Source organism: Haemaphysalis longicornis, unplaced genomic scaffold, assembly GCF_048455015.1.
Source record: "Haemaphysalis longicornis isolate Haplotype H1 unplaced genomic scaffold, Haemaphysalis longicornis Haplotype H1 scaffold_6, whole genome shotgun sequence".
NCBI classification, from domain to species: domain Eukaryota; kingdom Metazoa; phylum Arthropoda; class Arachnida; order Ixodida; family Ixodidae; genus Haemaphysalis; species Haemaphysalis longicornis.
Genome location: NW_027526407.1, coordinates 13,546,571 through 13,566,182, shown reverse-complemented (window position 1 = coordinate 13,566,182; position 19,612 = coordinate 13,546,571). Strand labels below are relative to the sequence as shown.

General features: G+C 47.0%; 1 long non-coding RNA gene across 1 annotated transcript in view; it reads right to left on the bottom strand.

Annotated features, from left to right (window-relative positions):
- Positions 1-275: 275 nt before the first annotated feature.
- LOC144141400 (uncharacterized) overlaps positions 276-19,612 on the bottom strand; it is a 162,238-nt gene continuing 142,901 nt past the window's right edge. Inside the window, exon 4 of the long non-coding RNA XR_013316582.1 lies at positions 276-474. This is a non-coding gene — a long non-coding RNA (uncharacterized LOC144141400). The remainder of the gene's footprint in view (positions 475-19,612) is intronic.

Genomic DNA, 19,612 nt, shown 5'->3' with positions numbered 1-19,612 from the left:
TTGGAAACCTCCTTTTAGCTGTACAATACAGGTGAACAACTTACCTTACTAATTAATGATAAATTCTTCATTGCAAAAAATCTTTCACGTTGCTCCAGAAAAGAATATTTAGCTTTTGAAAGAGTATTGGAATATCAATTAGCTGTGCACAGAAATTAGCAGGTACCTCCAAAAAAAATTGAGAAGGTGTTTTAATAAAAAGCGAAATTTTCTTTATTGGCTACGTAAATCTTCACAGGAAGAGTATTTCATACACGTTCAATGATCACTGAAATTTGAACAATTTTCTCAGAAAAAAATAGCTCGTATTACCAAAGTATGCTTGGCTTGTATTGTTTCTTCGTTTTTTCTGGTCATTTTATCTCGTATGACAAAAAAGTCGCCTTTTTGGTGTTATGAATGATGGGGTTTGCAGTCGTGTGGTTTACACGAGCAAACTCCGCGTATGCAGTGTCCTGTCCGGCCATCGCCCATCTAAAAAAGACAAAAAAGCACAATAAGACGTGGTGGTGGTTCTGTACACCAGGTAGTAAACAGCGTCTATGTATGCGTACTCGAGCCAGGTACTTGGTTTTCATACATCAGGGATGCCGCGTTTCTCCTACGTGGTTTTAGATGTAATCCGCGCCAATTTTGAATATCTCTTCAGTCTTGCTTATCAAACCACCTATTTGAGAACACCTATGTGAAATTAAATGAGGTGTAATTCATCAATGTTTAAACAAAGCTATGGCATTCAAGTTTCAAGTTTTACTAGTTCCAATAAGAAGTAATTACAAAATCCAGGGTATACAGACGAAGGTCTCAGAGCCAAAGACTTTATTCGGGCCCTCGTTTCGCAGATGCAATTCGGCAGTAAAATGATACACAGTAACTGAAGATTTATTACAAAATACAGGCTTGCAAATTTACGTTTACAGCACCAATCAAGCCAAAAACAATAAACATGGTATCAAAGAAATCGAAGAACAAATAAGTGAAACCGTTATCAGACAATACGTACAGTTATTCTAGAAATGATTTTTGTTTTGTGAGAGTTTTTGAACAATGGAAATAAGTGAAGAAATTTCTCTTGAAAGACGGTAAGACTTGAAGGGAACTCATCCCAGAAGATTATTGCTCTGAATCAGGAAGTGCTTTTACCCAAATTCGCAAGAGCGTGGGGTAAGAGATAATTTTTGTTAGCAGCAAATCTGGTCACAGTATTTTTCTGCAAAAAGTGAGATGCAACGATAGAAATTCAAGCTGAATATGAAGGAAGTCGTAAAATAAGGTGAAAACATTCAAGTAGAACAAAACAATTACGAGAACGATATTGTAAGAACGGACTAACGTTAGGCGTTCAACTGCGAAGAACGAAAAGTTACAATCCATAGTGACGGATTTTGAATGTGCTGTATTGATATGTGACAAGCATTAGTTGTTGCCCAATGAGACTATACCTCACGTAATATCACTACGAATGAAACCAAAATACGATGCCAGCAGTGCTGTGCGCGAGAAGAAAGGGCGAGCATTGCCCATTGTACGCATACCAACCCGCTTCTTCTGCTTAAGATGGATAAAGTGACAGCGAAAGGTAACGCTCAGTTCTAGGTGTATCCCAACAAAGATGACATCAGTACATGCACGAATGTAATGAATATCAAGTTTTATTGAGTGAATAATAGATATTGGCCTCTGTGCAATTTTAAAGACCATACTTTTAGTTTTTGTGGGAAGAATGACTAAGTGATTACTGCTACACCAATTCATAATAACACTTAAAGCAACATTTACTTTGAGATAAGGGCACCAATGGTTTTATAAGATAAAATTTTGGTTGTGTCATCTGCATATAAAACACAGTGAACGCAGTTTTAAGAGCTTAGGTGACCTGGAAGTGCTATACATAGAAACTAAAAATCAAGAGACCTAAAACTAAGCCCTCCGTACTCTTTAAAAACATAATTTACTGCTGAGAAGGTATTTGCCGCGTTTCTGTGTACTGCCGGTTAAGAAGGTAATTTTTGAGAATGTTAGCGCAGGCCTAGTTATGCCGTAGGAATGTATTTTATGAAAGTAGAATTGGCGATTTATAATGTGAAAAGCTTTACTGATCTCAACAAAAGAGATCCTAAAAATTACCGAATCAATACATTCCTATGTAATCAGTTGAAACAGCATAGCTAGATCTATAGCCCTAGGTGAGCGGAAATCAAATTGGTTGTCTTTAAGCAAATTACATTTGGATATATAGCCCTTCAGATGTTTAGCGAACAATTTTTTAACGAGTTTTCTAAGGCAGAAATTAAGTAGTATTGGACGGTAGTTGGTAACCGTTCTATTGTCGACTTTTTTGAACAACTGGAGTTACTTTTGTTTTTAGGAATGAAGGATATAAACCGTGTTTAAACATAACTTTGCTATTATGACAAAGCTTGCCTGAAAATATATGTGCAACCAGTCTTGAATGCCTTACACAAATTTCATCTAACTATTGCACTGTATATTTACATTAGGAATCATGCAAAAGACTGCATGTGGTGTTGATGGGAAAAGAAAAAATGACTGCGTAGTACGTCTCATAGAAGTGTTAGTTTGTATAAACGTAAGAAAAGTATTCTGAGAAAGCATTGGCACTTTTTTAGAGCTCAGAGATGGTGGATTCATTGTAGTCGATTTTGTTTAGAGGGACATTAGCAGATCACTTGTTAAAAAAAGAGTTGAGGAGGGGCCACTTGATTTTGGGGTTATTCCTATTCTTGTTGAAATCGTTTCTTTAGTACCTTTTCTCGCTTGCTTGGCACAAAGCACTTAATATACTGCAGCGGGACTTGTATTGTTTAGCCAGACTTATCTTAGGGGGATGGCGCTTTTTTTATCCACGTTTTCGTTTTTCTGTAAAATTATTAGAAGAACATTTTTCATCCATGGGTGTTGATTGTACTCCTATTTATTTTTACATTGAACTGTACAGGTATTAGCTGAGACGGCGAGTAAAAATGAGCAAAATTTTCGGAAGGGTACATCCAGTTCGGAAATGAACAGAATTTGCGCCCAATCAGTTTAACTGGTGGCCTCAACAAAGGAATCGGAACTAAATACAGAGGTAAAGTTGTTTATATTGCTTGCTTTTAAATGTGAAAAAATAGGAAAATGATCGGCGATACCAGTGTCAAATAACCCCAAACAAGTATATGGCGCCATGTTGGATAACACGTGATCAATGAGTGTACCAGACCCGTGAGTTTGCTACTCAAGTGGGACGCTCAACAAGCGATTCAAAACCAAATCTAGTAAAGCAATCGGTGTAATTGGTGTAAGAAGTACTATGCGTTTACACGAATTTGGTGTCGACATCACCTACAAACACTACGTTGTAATTTTCAAAGTTATCTTTGATATTACATCACTCAGACAACAAATCACTATAAAAAGACGATAGGGTGCAATAAATGCAACATAAATTAGGTTCTTTTCCTTATGAAAGAACGAGCGGTCAACCTCTGGCCACACTGACTCAGAATGATTCACGCTGCGCGTGTAAGCGGCGTATGGGGAAGAAAAATTGCGACACCCCTATGACTACAAGTTTTGTGACCGCAATATTCAGCTTGATAAGTTCGGAAACACTCATGCTGCTTTCGGCGCTAAAAAGCCAAGTCTGTGATATGCAGGTGAAAGTGAAGGCTTACTGAACTAAGGAATTGAAGTTATTAACCGCATCTATGTTCTTAAGCAGGCTACGGGCATTGAAGTGAATGAGGGAACAACCCTTCAGTAAGGTGACACTCCACAGTTTCGTAGAAAGCAATACCATAAATGAGAAAGTGTACTAGACTTTACGTATGGTATAAAATTACAGAAGTTTTATATTGCATCACGTGAATATTCGACGATCGGACACGGTGGAAATGCGATAAATTCTGCGGTCGTCTGATTTCCGGACAATTCTCTGGCTGCTATCGGTCTATGTAATCTTGCACTTGGGTTTCTTTTGGAGTGCCAGCGCCTTTGATAAAACGTTCCTGTTATCAAGAGTTAGATGGTCATTCACATAGATTTTCAGGTTAGTGGGACCCGAGAAGCCAATACTCTCAAAGCGCAGCCTGCCTCTGCGTCCATTCCTAATGAGCTCATTTTTTATTCACGTGAGGAGAAGCGAGCAATGATACTGTTTACGCTGGACTTAGAACTATCACGTTGAACAGTGTCGATATCGGCGACACTGCTTAAGTCCTCTCAGAATGGCTCACAATCTCGTCTCAGAACGGCTCCACAATGCGAAGACAGAGCTGCACACAGATGCAAGCAACGTCGAACTCAGCACCGTTTTAGTACAGTGGCAAGAGGGAGTTGAGCGAGTGTGTGCCTACGGAATTCCCGCTCTGTCACGGGCTTAGAGAAACAACTCAATGACAGAAAAGGAGTGTTTGTGGCAATATGGGCGATTACAAAGTTGAGACCCTACTTGTACGGCAGGCCATTTCACGTCATGACTGCTTGTGCTGGCTGGCAAGTCTCAAGGACCCGTCGGGACGCTTTGCGTGGTGCAGCCACAAGCATCATGAGTTCGATGTCACCATCGTGTATAAATCCGGGAAGCGCCACACCGACGCCGACTGCTTGTCGCGAGCTCCCCTTGAGCGTCATCCTGGTGGCTCGAAACACGACAATGTGTTCTTCAGAACCTTGGAAGCTGGAGATCTTTCCCAGCAACCGAGAGGCAACTCTGTGCTCCAGCCACTTACTGAGTACCTCGAGGGACGTAGAGCTGTTTAGCACGACTTTTTAGTGGCTAACTTTTATCTTTCGTTCTCCGGGACGTCGTGCTAAAAAAATGGTTACCCCCGACAGGATCCCAATACCTTCTGGATGTACGGACATGCCAGCGCGGTTACATTCTGCACGCTTGCGACTACGAGCCCTCGTCGGGGCACTTTGGCTTCTCCCACACAATGGTACGCGTCCGCCAGAAGTGCTTACTACTCGACAATCAAACACTAAGTCACAACGTGCCGGGATTGCCAGCGCTGCAAATCTACATGTACTCGGCCAGCCAGCTTCTTACAGTCTATCGATCCCCCGAACCTGCCGATCCAACAGATCGTCATGGATTTAGTCGGCCAATTTCCTTTGCCTTCAACTGGAAACAAGTGGATTGTGGTTGCTACCGACTATCCCTCACGATACTGCGAAGAAAGGGCCCTACCGCGAGGAACATCAGAGAAAATTGTGAGATTCTTCCTCCACAGTATCGTGATCCGCATAGTGCCGCAGACGTCGTCATTACTGACACAGAAAATGCGTTTACATCAGCGCTTACTGAAGAACTAATGAAACTTACACACACAGTCCCCGCTACACAAATGCATACCATCCCCAAACGAACGGTCTGTCGGAGCGGCTCAACAAGACAATCGATGATATGATTTCCATGTATGTTAACGACGACCACAAGAGCTGGGATGAGGTACTAGCCTACGTTGCATTGGCATACAACACTGCTCCAAAGGAAACAACCGGTGTCATTCCTTTTTGTCTCGTTCAGGATAGCAGGGTCACAGAGTGAATCCCTAGAGAAGGCAAGCGTAGCAGAGGGCGGAAGAAGGTGAGATGCGGAGAAGATATCAAGAAAATTGCGGGGTTAGATTGGTCGCAGTTAGCACAGGACCGGGGCAATTGGAGAATAATGGAAGAGGCCTTTGCCCAGCAAAGGGCGTATAGAGATTGATGATGATGATGATGGTAACGATGGTGGTCGGGAGGTCGACACAATGTTTTATGCGATGCTTCTCGTTGGAACTGAAGCACCCACTTCAGGCGCTGAAGAATTCCCTAGGCGCACCGAAGCAGTTCGAAACCTCACGCGATGTAGAATACGAAACCAACCAAAAATCTGTGCACGCCGATCCAACCACCGGCACAGAGAGGGGGTTCACCTGTCTGGAGACCCGGTTTTGGTGTAGAGCCCTCTGCGCCTTTGAGGAAGATCCGAAAAACTGTTGCGCCGCTACTTCGGCACCTACAGAGTGGTGCGTCACTCGGTAAGGTTGAGTTCCAGGTCGACGGAGGGCTCGACGGAGGGCCTTTCCAGAAGTTCTTCATGTGGCCAGGATGAAGCTGTATTAGTCACGTGGAGTGCCGAGGTCCGTTCAACAAACTCGGTGCACTTGAAGATTTCAAGACACCTGCAAGAGTGTGAAGGGATGTTGGAACTATATTATGAGTTGTGTTTGGTTTAGACCTTTCCTTCTTATTGTTTACACTTTTCTTTCACATCGAGTCGATGCTTTTTCGAGGAGAGGATGGTTCCACATTATGAAACTTAATTATCCCCGCAAGGGTATGCGCTGAGGACTGGGAAGCCGCCATGACCACTAGGCGGAGCCAGGGACTGGTTAGAGGAAGAACACATCCTGCCTGCTTTCTCCCTACCGTGTGTGGGCTATATATTGGTTAAAGTAGTCTTCTGTTTAGCATCCATCTGTTCCTCTCGTTACAATATTATTTATGTGAAGTTGTTTGCTTGTGATACGCAGGGTTACATTTTTTTACATTAGTGACCATTGTTCATTTATTGCACCACTGATAGATAATATAACGTTTTGAGTAACGTAATTTTGATCACAAAAAGAGTGAATATTGCAGAGCAAAACACAACCGTCTGCAAATAATCTCAGTTGTTTTGGAAGGGGGATGACCTATGTAATATCATCAGGTATAAAAGAAAAATCAAGAACCCAGGGCGCTTCCTCGGAGTACACGTGATGCGACCTCAAGAGATCGCGAACGGTGTCTTTTGATAGTTTGGGGAGCCTTAACGGTCTAGACCACTGTTTCTCATTTGAGCTGATCCAGCAGATTTGAGAGGTAAAGATACAGACACGAACGGGTGTCAACAGATAGCAGTTAAGGTTAATTAATAAAGGTTTAAATGGTGCTGGCTCCCTGACTGGTCTAGAGGACGCGGTTGCATCGGCGGCCGTCCAGCTCCTGGCCAGGCAGAAGCGTGTCAGGCGGGTGGAGGTTCCGTGCCGCGGAGGCGAGATCCTTCGCTCTCGCACAGAGGTGCACGGGCTGCGCGCACTCGCAGCTGTATTGGGTACTCGAGCTATCGAGCCGGTGATCGCGAACTCCACTGGGCTGTGGAGGTGATCTCGGAGTGCAGCAGCGGCGTGCTGGTCGGTGTAGGCGGAAGGGGAAGGCAGCGGCGTTCTTCCCCGTCTCGTTCTCGGCCCGGAATTAAGGAGAGCGCTATCAGCCTTCTCCTACGGCAACTTACTCCAGCGGAAATGGGGTGGTGTCAGGCGGAGAAAGGGACCCTGGGGCTTGTTTCCATGCCTTCTTGTATCCCCTGCGAGTTGCGTGGAGAAAAGGATTGGCGCATTGCCGAACAAAGGAGGTCCGGCCGGTCATCATTCGCGTCCTGAGCTTTCGTAACGCCTGCAGCAGCGTTGGGGAGCTTTAACGTCGCCTTGGGCAAATCTCCGCGAAGGACGGCTTTGTACGCATGTGGAATGGTACGAAAAGTGGCACCGGTGACAACGACCGAACGTAACGCCCGTCTATACCCAAATAAGACACTTTTTCTTCCAAATGTCTTGGTAGACACGAGTTTAGGCGTATTGCGTGGTCGGTGAGGCTTGCAGTACAAGGAGCGACACATTCTCTACACATATAGTGTGTCCACCAAGCAAAATAAGTTCCATCGGTGAGACGTTGTGCACAACAGCGATGCGTGGCTAATGTTTAAACCTCCTGAACAAACGCCATTCGCGTATTGTACCTTGGATGCTTGACCCAACAAAATTTTAACAAACATGTTTGCGGGAACCAAACTGGAATTTAAATTTTCCACTCCGGTTCTCAGGACAAACGCTGGTTAGCGGTGATACAGCTCGGACCATGCTTTAGGGCAAAACTGTGGGGTGGGGGGATGGGGGGATGGGCTGTTCGCTGCTGGTGTTTGGGAATGTATAATTATCTCCTCCAGCGCGGGCCCAGGTAAAGCGTCCACGAATGGTTTATAGCTCGGCTTCTGCGTCCCGGGGACGAAGGAAAGCGACTCTGTGCCCCCCGCTACCCCTAGGAAGTGGTGGGAGGGGAAGCAGAACGGCCCCAGGAATCGGACCGGCCATGGTTTCAGGTCCCCGTTAGAGAACAGCGTATTAAAAACAACACCTCCTGTCGGCAGTTAGGTTAAAGTAACTAGGTAGTCGTCATCGCCGTTCGCTTCTTCAATCCCGGCACGGCAGAGAGACTGGGCAGCTATATGCGGTTCTAAAAGGTCAGCATTGCGCGTCCGAACGCTTTGGTGGCTGGCATAGGTCGGCGTACTCACTCGTGAGTACATTCATTTGAACTAATTTGTAATCATCGTACTCACACATGAGTACGGTCATGAGTGAGTACACACCGAGATAAAAAAAGTCATTACGATGACGAGTGAGTACAGAGGTAACAGCAGCACTTTTGATTACAGTACTCATGAGTACACAGTAGTCATGAGTCCATAGTAGTTATAACGCTCCCTCGCGCGTCTCTTCGCGTGCCACCTCCTCTTCCTCCTCCCCGGCTGCCCGGGAGGTGTGCCGGTTCCCGCCAAGGAGATTCAACATATTCCCGCTCCTGCGCAAGGTGCATGGGATTCCAACAGGGAAAGCCGCTGGACGGCACGCCGGATTTCCTGGCCGTCTGGAAGCCGCTGTCCGAAATACCTGCTTGTTCCGTCTCTTCCCGGCAATGCCTCCATGATGCGCCCGATTTTGCGCATAAGGGCAGGCATACTGTCATCCTGCACGATGACAACGTCGCCAAATCGGAGCCGGGAGGGAACAGCTGGTAGATCATGATGAGCCGAGCGAAGAAGTAGCAAGTACTTTTTTCTCCATCGCTTCCATAGCTGGTTGACCAGCTCATCTCGTTGCTTGACTCGTCGTCTGAGGTCGTTGGCCGTGATTCTCTGCATGAGATGATCCCTTGTCGACGGCAGGCATACAAGACGTTTCCTGACGAGGAAATGCGATGGAGTCAATGCTTCTAGGACCGCATGGTCGTCATCAATGTGGGTAAGGGGACGGCGATTGACAGTGGCTTCAACCTGGATTAATACGGTAACTCTTCATAGGTGAGGGAGCCGCGCCGAAGACAGCGTTTGAGTGCGGTTTTGATCGTCCGGATCACTCGTTAAAAAAATCCTCACCACCCGGGGGCGTGCTCGGCGAACAATTTCCACTTTATGCGCTTGGAGCTCACTTAATTGATGACATCCTCCGATGAGAGAAGACGCAGTTGCCTCGCACAGCCACGGAAGGCTCGTGCGTTGTCAGAAAATACTGTCCCAGGAATCCCTCGCCGCGCGATGAAGCGCCGGAAGGCAAGAAGGAACGAATGGGCTGTGAGATGTGACGTTAACTCTAGGTGAACCACGTCGTAAGGCGTCTGCGTGCAGCCATAAAGAGGTCCACAAAAGTCCACTCCTACGATGTTGTCTCTTTTACTCGGTCTCTTGGTAACGGAGCGACAGGAACTGAATCAGCGTGTAGACGTCTTCGGCGGCACGGGAAACAGTTGTTTAGCAGACGCCTCAAATCCGTCGTCCCCTCAAACTCCAAAATCTTGAACGAAGGTCGACAAGGGTAGCCTCAATATCCCCATAAAAAAGGGGCAGATGTGTTGCCTCTACCAAGAGGTCGGTAAGCCTGTGATCACTGGGTATTAAAATCGGGTGCTTCATTGTTCGAGGCCATCGAGTTCATAAAGACGGCCGCCGACTCGAAGCAAGCCTTAGTCGTCATGTCTGGACGTAACGTAATGATGGTGGAATGTGAGGGAAGTGGCCTCCTGGCACGGAAAGCGGCGCTTTCTGACAGGAGGCGGTGCGCTGCACAAGCCGCAGCTTCATGTATTTCGGATGCCATCAAGGGCCAGAAGATAGAACGCTCGTTCGGCGAAGAATTACGACGAAACCTTATCCACACAGTGACTCTTAGAACACTTAGCAGGCGACTGTAGTTCTCAATGTCAAGTAGTGGGGGAGGTGCGATTTCGGACATACTGACGCCAGACCACTGCTGACACTTTGAGGAGGCGCAAAGGAGACACACTTTCAGGCCAGTTTTCTTGTGACTTGGCCAACCACGGCGTTCCGTTCCACCACATGCTCTTCTGCGTAAGTCCAGTCGCGGACATTCCACGCGTGAGAATGTCAGCCGGGTTGTCAGCCATAACGCAGTGCCGCCACGAGGATCCTTTTGTTAATAACTGTATCTCAACGGCTGGGTTTCTTACGAACGTCTCCCAGCGGACTGCATCGCCTGAAACTCAGTACAGTGCTAGCGCTGAATCCGTCCAGCATGACGTTTTCAACTTCAAAACTCTTGGATCTGGCGAATCTATTTCCTTACTCTTGCCGCTAAAAGGCAGGCTAGACGCTCCAGTCTTGGTAACAAAGCAGTCTTTAAAGGTGCAATACGAGAAGTATACATCAAAAGGTGTAGGGTGAAGTTGTCATTATCGAGTGAGACTCTGCACAAACACGGCTGTTCCATAAGCTAAAGGGCTGGCATCGGTGAAGAAATGAACTTCTGTTATGTCATGGTTATTTGGCATAAGGAAAATGACGCCTTGTTTTTTACGCAGGGAAGACAGAGCGGGAATTTCAGAAACCCAGTCTTTCCACTTTCTCAATGTCCTTCTGCAGTGGCTCGTCCCAGTCGTAATTAATACGCCAAAGGCGTTCAAACAGCAACCGAGGTCGCACATGGAACGGCGATAACCATCCGAGTGGGTCGAAAAGACGCGCAAAAGTGTGCAGCGCGGTTCGCTTCGTGAAGGGCTGTGTCGAGGCAAATTTCAAAACATTTTGTGTGGACGTGATAATGTCGTCTGTTGAACGGCCCTACAACAAGGCGAGTACCTTTGATGGGGTCTTACTTTCAGCGACGTTTTCCACGGACAGGCCGTGGGTAAGAAACTGTTGGCCCAAGATGTTAAAGTTGGAGATCCACTTCCTTAGCTCCATCCGTGCGTCTCTTAAGATATCGTTGGCAGCGTTGTAGATCTCTACCGCTTTCTTATTCGACGAAGCGCCCATAACCAGGTCATCAACGTAAAATTATTGCTGCAGGCGGGCGATAATCGTTGGATGTGTTTGTTTCCAGGCCTCTAAATGGTGCTCAAGTATTGCTGCGAGCATAAATGGACTCGATGCCACTCTAAACGGCACCCTTGTCATGCGCAACTCTACGATTTTTGGAAGCAGATTTCTAGGAGTGGGCAGTCCGTCCATCCACAAAAAACGGAGTGCATCTCGGTCTTCCTGTCAGATCCATATCAGTAAGAAGGCCTTTCGAATGTCAGCGGTCAAAACTATTGGGTAACACCAGAACCGCAAGAGGACCTGAAAAAAGTCAGGCCCGAGCTTCACACCCTTGTCAAGGAAGTCGTTAAGTGACGGCTCACCCTGGGTGTGGGAAGACGCATCAAATACAACACGAATCTTCGTAGTTACACCTTCTTTTGGGACCACCGCATGATGCTCCGGGAATGTTAGATCACAGAACTGGCTCTGCGTGGGCTTCCTTGAAATACTCGCCGATCACAGAGTTGTAGCCCCTCAGAAGTTGGGGTTCATGCTGAAATTGTTGGAGCTGGAGCAGAAGTCGGGTTTCAGCGACATACCGGTTCGTGCAAGTCATACATTCTGGGGATTTGATCATAACTGGAACGACATAGCGGCCTTCCTCATTGTGCACAGCGCTCATAAACTGACTAAGCGCCGCATCCTCACCGGCGCCGTTATTTACGCTGGAGTCTGTTATCCCAATTGAATCCAGCCTCCACTTTTTTGATGGGTCAATCTGGTCACCCGTCGGACTCTATCAGTGAGAATAGGCTAGAAACAGGACAGTCGAGTCAACATTTTGAGGGGACCAAGGAAGAGCCTTTTCAGAGTATGATCCCTGGATGACCCAACCAAAAACTGTTTACACGGCGCACTAGCTGTCTGTTAAGCATTCGACACGACCTGTGACCAGCTTCCAGCAATTGCCAGAGCCTACTAAGACGCTAATAGTGGGACTCTGATCCTTGCTATCTTGAGGCTCATCCGCAATGACCAAGTTTCGGCCACAGAGTATGGAAACTAGAGCAGGTTCCATAGGCGTACTTGTTACAGTGCATACCTCCGGAACCTCCATAGCGTCGAGGGTTACTTCTTTCGACTCGAAACAACCAGTCAGCGTGACGTTCAATTTGCGGCAGCTGTACCGACGCGAATGCTGAGAATCGCCGAATGTAAATACTGTAAGGTCCTCAACGCCGGTGGATGGAAGCTCTAGCTTGTTCGCCAAGTCGCTGCGCACAAACATTCGCTTGCTGCTGGTGTCAAAAAGAAGGCAGACCAGGACACGGTCAGCATTGCCACATGCCCATACCGTAGCCGTTTGTAGCAAGACAGACGACGTGAAATTGCTACTAGCAGAAGCAGTCTTTACCGGCTCTCTTTGTGGAGTCGCAATTTGCCGATTAATGCTCCCAAAAGGTGCTGGTGGTACGGGAACCCCTGAGTTAGGTCGCGTCCGCACGTTGTAGAGAAGCGACAAATGGCGTCGCGCACATTGGTGACACCAAAGCCACGTGGGAAGGCGACAGCTGCGTGCGAAGTGTCCTGGCTTGCTGCATCTGAAGCAACAACACTTCCTTCCAAGTCTTCATCGCTTCTCTTCTCCCGAGACAGCTTAGCATGGCAATCCTCGGCTCCGTGATCTGGCGCTACGCAGAGTTGACATGCTCACGTCTATGACAAAGTCTATAAGTCGACAACGTTGTGGTGTTAGCCCCTGCTTTCGACGAACATATTGCAAGCTTAGAGTCTGTACTCACTGCAATTCGCACGGCGGGCTTAACGCTGCAGTATCAAAAGTGCCGCTTCCCGTACAAAGAATTCATGTTATTCGGCCATGTCGTTACGCCGCGGGAGCCTTTCCAGACCCGGCGAAACCTTCAGCCGTAGTGAACATCCCAAGGCAGAATCACAGGCAGGGCATGCGAAGATTGCTCTGACTGTTCGCATACTACCGGTTCTTTGTTGCAAGCTTCGCACGAATTTCAGAGCCAGTCACACTCGTGACGAGAGGGTTTTCCTTTCCGCTGAGAAAACGCCCAAAAATCATTCTTCGAACTGCAGCAACTCTAGCAAAACCCACTCGTTCTCGCTCTCTTCGGTGAAAACGAAGATACGGAAATGCACATCGACACTAGTGATATAGGCTTGGGTGCAGTCCTCGTCCAAAAGCAAAGGGGATGTGAAAGATTAATCGACTTCGCCAGCCGCGGTCTGGCGAAATAGAAGAAGAAGTATTCAGCCTCTGAGAAAGAGTTCAAAATTTAGGTAATAAGTCTATGGTAGACCATTCAAGGTTTCAACAGACTACCATGCTGTGTGTTGGCTATCAAATTTCAGGGACCCGTCTGGTCGTCTTTTGTATCTAGAGCTTGTGCCTGGAAGAGTTCGACGTTACAATCGTCTATAAATCCGGCAGAAAACACTCCGACGCCGAATGCCTGCCCCGCGCCACCGTCGTGCCACACCCACAAGACTTCGATGAAACCAGCGCGTTCTTCGGAGTCGCAGCTGCAATGTGCCGACCGCGACCTACGCCTCATGAACGACTTCCTCAAAAGACGCGATGTCGCCGTGATTAGGGCATTAAAACGCAATTTACGACCATTAGGCAAGAAAAGCTCTGCTCTCGTGCAGAATATCACCCCGGGAACGAGAAGGCATTATCTTCTTGTCATCCCCTCACACCTTTTCGAAGCTTTGGAAGCTTCCCACGACGACCTGTCTTACGGACATCTCGGCACAGCGGGACTAAAGGAAAAATCACGGCGAAGTACTACTGGCCCTGCCATACATCCGACGTCCTCCACAACGTCCGGAGCTGCTGTGACTACCAGTGACAAAAAACGCCACCAATGAGACCCGCCGGACTTTTGCGGCCGATCGCCGTCCCATCGAGGCCCTTCCAACAAATTAGAGTGGTCCTTCTCGGCCCGTTCCCTACGTCACGATCCAAAAACATGTGGATTGTCGTAGCAACAGACTACATGATGCACCACGCAGAGACCGCCGCTCTTCTGAGGGGGACTGCACAAGAAGTCGCCAATTTCTTCATAAACTATGTTGTGCTGCGACATGGAGCCCCTGGAGTACTAATCACGGACCGCGGAAGGGCCTTCCCTGCGGAGGTCATGCAAGGGATCTTACGCTAGCGAAACACGGATCACCGAAGAAATACGGCGTACCACCCCCAAACGAACGGACTAACGGAACGGCTGAACGAGACGATCGCGGATATGCTGCCTATGTACACCGTCCAGGAACATAATACATTGGACGAAGTCCTTCAGTATGTCACGTTTGCGTAGAACACGTCTATCTAGGAAGCTACGTACATGAGACATTTCGAGCTTGTCTACGGAAGACGGCCGACTACTATGCTTGACGCCATAGAAGACGACAACCTCAACGTCCAAGGATACCTTCATCGTGAAGAGGAAGCTGGCCAGCTTGCTCGAGTTTGTACAAGTGACCAGAAGCTGGTGGATGCTGGATGATACAACCTCCAAACGCCGAGCCGCCGTGTACCCCCCAGGGGATCGCGCGTGTGTTTGGACTCCCATGCGACATCGTGGATTCAGTGAGAAGCTTCTGCGACGGTATTTGGGCCCCTAAAAAATTCTACTATGTGCTCGCCAACTACACTACCAGGTGATTCCCAATGGCGATTCCGGAATATCACGATAACCTACGCGCCCCAAAGTCGTCCCCGTGGTTCCCCTAAAGCCTTACTAAGCAAGATGAGAGACTATTTTTTGTTTTTCCGGGTTGTCGCTTATTAAGGTATCGGGGGGGGGGTGTACCTTTAGAGGGGGTAAAACCACGAACAATACAATGGGTTTGTTTCTGTTTTTGCTTTTGCGTGCTGGTTGCGCCTGGCTGTGCTATCTGTGTCCCGAGTGAAGGACATTTTCCATTCTTTTTTCCTGATGCCAAAACGATTATCTCATCTGATTGGGCAAAGCATTCCCCCTACTAGCCCAGTCCAGTAGGAGAATGCCACTAGCCTAGAACAGTCTTCTTTTATTTACAGTGTTCTCGATGTAATTCGATGGTGCGAGGAACACCCGCGGCGCAAGAGAAATGCCCGCAGAGCAGATGCCGCGGCAATTCATTCACCGGCACTTGCCTCCGGACTTTACTGTATTGACTGCTGTTTCGCCGCCTGTGTGTTCTTTGAGTTGTGAGGGGAGCATGAGTTCGCTTCAATAAACTTGTTTTTTTCTTTCACAACAACTGCGCCGCCTTTGGCTTAGTGACAATATGCAATAGCTATGGGCTGGCATGCCGATATTTATACCCTTAATTTGATCTCAATGGCTGCCAGCGTGATTGGAGCTTTCTGGCGCCTTGAATTCCTGTGACTTACTTGAGACTGTGGAAAACGCATGGCACTGTCCAGACGTTTAATGACATTGAATAAGAGTATGCACTGTCTGGAGGCCATATTTGTTTATTCGGAAGCATGACATTATCGATAACGTTGGTAATACACCTCTTACACGACCCAGTAATTCCTGCAGACTAATCTACAAAGTGTTAAACGTGGCTTGACAGCCTGCTGACATCAATCGAAATTAACGTATCTCTCTGGGTTGGTAGGAACTTCAGCACGCCCGCTCAAGTGGTTTAGCAACTAAATATTACACCTGCCAGGAGAAGCTCTCAACCACTTTCCGAATTCGCACCGGCTTGCGAGCACATACACACAAACGTACTCACATTCCCACTGATAGGGATTTTAGAGTAAAGATAGCATACGGCATCAAAAATTTGTCATCGCTTCTTTATCTTTAATGGGCTCCGGCATGAACGCACCATCGTAATATTGTCAGAATACCAAATTCGGGCTTTTATCAAGTAAGGACACGTCTATATGATACGTGAGAGCAGTAGCTATCCCTTGATATCTTGTTGCGTAGACGTGTTCGGGGAGCGCTGGTATCTTGCCCAGAAAGCGGCAGAGCGGCAGGTTTATCTTTAGGCGTGCGTTGTGATGGCGATGCTTTGTTTTGAACAAGCAGTTCTTATTCCCGCTTTGCTGCATAGGCACGGCATGAAAGGGTCCTAATTTAAAAAGTACGTTACGCTTTAGCTGTGTGTGTGGGGAACACTGAAGCGTAATTGTACAAAGACGGAAGGCCAGATATTTCTGCCGAGAATTGTTCTTGTGCAGTAACGCTTTGTATATACTCCTTGTGCTACTGTAAATCGACGATGCGATCGTTTTGTGCATTATGTGTGCCGGTGGCTCGAAGAGAAGGTTATTACGTGCTACCCCTCATCAATTATTGGGTTGTGCTCACATAAAAAGCCCATTCCTAAAAATTGTCTTGTTGCCGTAAGCGATGACTGGAACAGTGCCGCCGAAATTAGAATAAGCTATGTTGATCATGGCACGCTGCTTTCAACGGGCGTTATTAGGTGGCCCCCAGCAGCTCGAATTAGTCTATACCAAGGCCTCCTTATTTTGTAACCCCCACTAAAATGGATCTGCCTAATTATGGAGCACTACGTGCTCGTTCTGCCGACAACAAAAACTTTGTAACGATTTAAAAACCCAAATCCCTGCACTGCATAACTGAGTCGCCAATGCTGTCAGCGAGCCTGCCCTCAAAGTTTTTGCTTTGACGTTTCTTTCCTAGGGCTTAGCGGATTTCCCTCATCCAACCTCCAGCATAGTGACGGGTACGTGGGCCATGATGTACTGCAGATAATAATCGAAATGAACGAATCTGCGATGGGACTCGTTAAGCAGCAAAATAGTTCTCAACTGCAGCTGGTCATCTCCCGAAACGGAGGACGTGAAGCCGCGGAAAAAATTTGTGATGGAAAAACGCGTATTTAGAGCAATAATGTACACATAGCCTGACCGCCAAAAGACCCCGGTCACTTGTGCGGCAGTTGTCAGTGCTCCGCACCAATTCCCCAAACACATCTTGTTGGCAAAACATGTGTGCTGACATTTTTCTTTACCCATACTTTGGCCTGAGGCGGACAGCGCAGACTGTTGTGGTCGCTGCAGCTGTGGCGCTGAAGAGGGCGCCGGTGTGTAGGTGTGTGGTTTCGCACCACTGGCATATAACTCGTTCGGAGCTCTGTGGCTGCTGTTTCGAAGCTGTCAACTACTGTGGGATTTCTTGGCATAGGATATCACCACGACATAAAGATGGCAGTTTCTAGGCGACTATTGTTGGCTATGGAACTCCTCCTGAACGATTGATCAAATTCAAATCCGCTCCCATAGTGCTTCACGCAGTCACCGCAGCAGCAATGCCGGAATAACCACCGTTCAAACGGTCGAACTGCCCACATTGCTTCGGAAGGGCTCGTTCGATGGCTTTCACCTTTTTATGAAGTAGTTCTGTAAATAGGGTGAACTTTGAGCGAGCTCAACCATCAGCTGTTTTTACACCATGGATTAGTTGCCACTGTTTTTTCGGGTAGGACGGCTTGGGAACGGTATCAAAAAAGGCGAGCCTTCTACTCGCCATAAATAGCGCACGTCTCGTAGCGAGTTTGACTTCGAGAGAATAAAGTAAAGTGCTTGGCGTAGTCTTAGTGATGTGTGTTGGCGATTGTATCTTGCTGTTGTGGCCGCAATAAGGCCACGACAGACAGCTCTACGCCGTTGCAAAATCGTGTGCCAGCGCGGCCGTCTAGAGAGCAGGACACACTGGTTTGGTTATGTTGAGCACACATGAATAACTTGTAAGATGCACTCAAACTGATGCAGCGAGTCCACAACGTATTGGAACACAGCGGAATAGAATGAGTCACAACTGAACGGTGAATAAAGTAATACCAGGAAATAATCGTTACCACCACTACTGGCAGTTGGAGCACACGCTGCCTTTGTGCGTTGCAGGGACTCGAGTTGTACTCAGGACATATGCGCGGTTAGCGGTGGTTATGACACTGAACTGCACTCTAACAAAGTTGGTCATAGGGGTAAACAGGGACGAGATCCGGATATCAAGGGATCGTATCCAACAGCCCCAGCGGTGCACCGTAAAGCAACTACGCGTTCCCGTCAGAATGATTTCGCTGACTTCGCTGCTCATCACCAGTTCGTGATATGAGTGTCGCAACTGCGGTCGCTATCCTAAGATCAAATAAAAAAGAATTCCGGCTTTTGGCCTTTGAGGTCTCAAGGTTGAGTTTTAAAAACAAGGGCGCTTGGCCTGGGTTGTAATCTCAGCGAGGCCAATGGCTTTCTCACACTTTTCTTGAAACACGTTTGGTGATTCGGTAATTTTTGTTGGTTTAGGTTCCAGGCACAGTTATGGACCATGTTCAATTAGGTTCTGGAGCGTTGTAAGTCACAGACCTCCCATATAACGGTTTTGGGGCACTGGTAAGCGATGAGTTTGCGAAGATGCTTCCAGTATCTTGGAGCTTCATTGAGAGTGGGAGAGGGAGTCTTTCTAAAAATCGCTCGAGCTTGAGTTCCGGAGAAGAGCGCGCTTTGTTTTGACGACGATATGCATTCCCGCAGACGTTCTTCTGCATCTTCTGTATTGCTGCGTCGCAATAAAATAAAGTTTCCTATTTACAGACCAGGTGAAAAAACATGTTGATACAACGCTTTTCTAACAACCTGGAAAACGGGTGCTACAATCGGATTGCGGCTAATGACGCTCACCGTTTTTCTAAAGATCTGTGCAAGCTTTGTGTCACTCGAATTTTTATGGTCTAGTTCGTGGACTTCATAAGGAAAAGCAAGCCATTTCACATAGCACAAAAAGAAATGTTATGATATGTTTCCCTCATAACTATTGTTTTGTTTCTCGCACAAGTACGAGTTTAAACAGCACCCGCTTTGCACGAATGTATACCTCACATTCCGTCATGTCATGGTATACTTCTGTACAAACTCCCCACCAATCCTTGTATGTGCAGTGCTTCGCAGTGCCACTCCCCTGCGTGGAAATACAAAAGTAGTGTTGTAGTTTTCACGTCAACGTTGCATTATGCGATATAAATTGCAAATAAATACATGTAGAGGTTTTATATTGAATTTCGCACTAATGCTTGTATAGGGTAAGGGTATTCAACTATCTGGCACCACCCACTGGTACCCTCTTCATTTTAAAGGCGACAGTCCTTGGGCTACGTTAAAAAGAACATTTTAGTATCTTTCTCCTCGTCTCTCGTTCGATTCAGCCACCAGGCCGAAACTGAGAAGTATTCTTGAGCAAGAATGTAAAGGCGTAATTCACCAAAAGCAAAAACAAAAAAATCTTGGTGTATATTTTACAATGTTGAACATTTTTCAGAAAATGAAAAGATCAGCAGAGTTGGGAAAGAACATAAATGCACAACCCATGCAGGAAGTGCTCCAGTTACAGAAATACACGCTGCCCTATGTTTATTGGTAGAAAATTATCTAGCTCTAAACCAAAACATCTAGCGAGACATTCCTTAGGTCTCGCACCTGAGTGTCTAGGGTGAGCTTCGAACAGTAAGAAAAGTCCGAGAAGAGGACACGCAGGCAGTGCG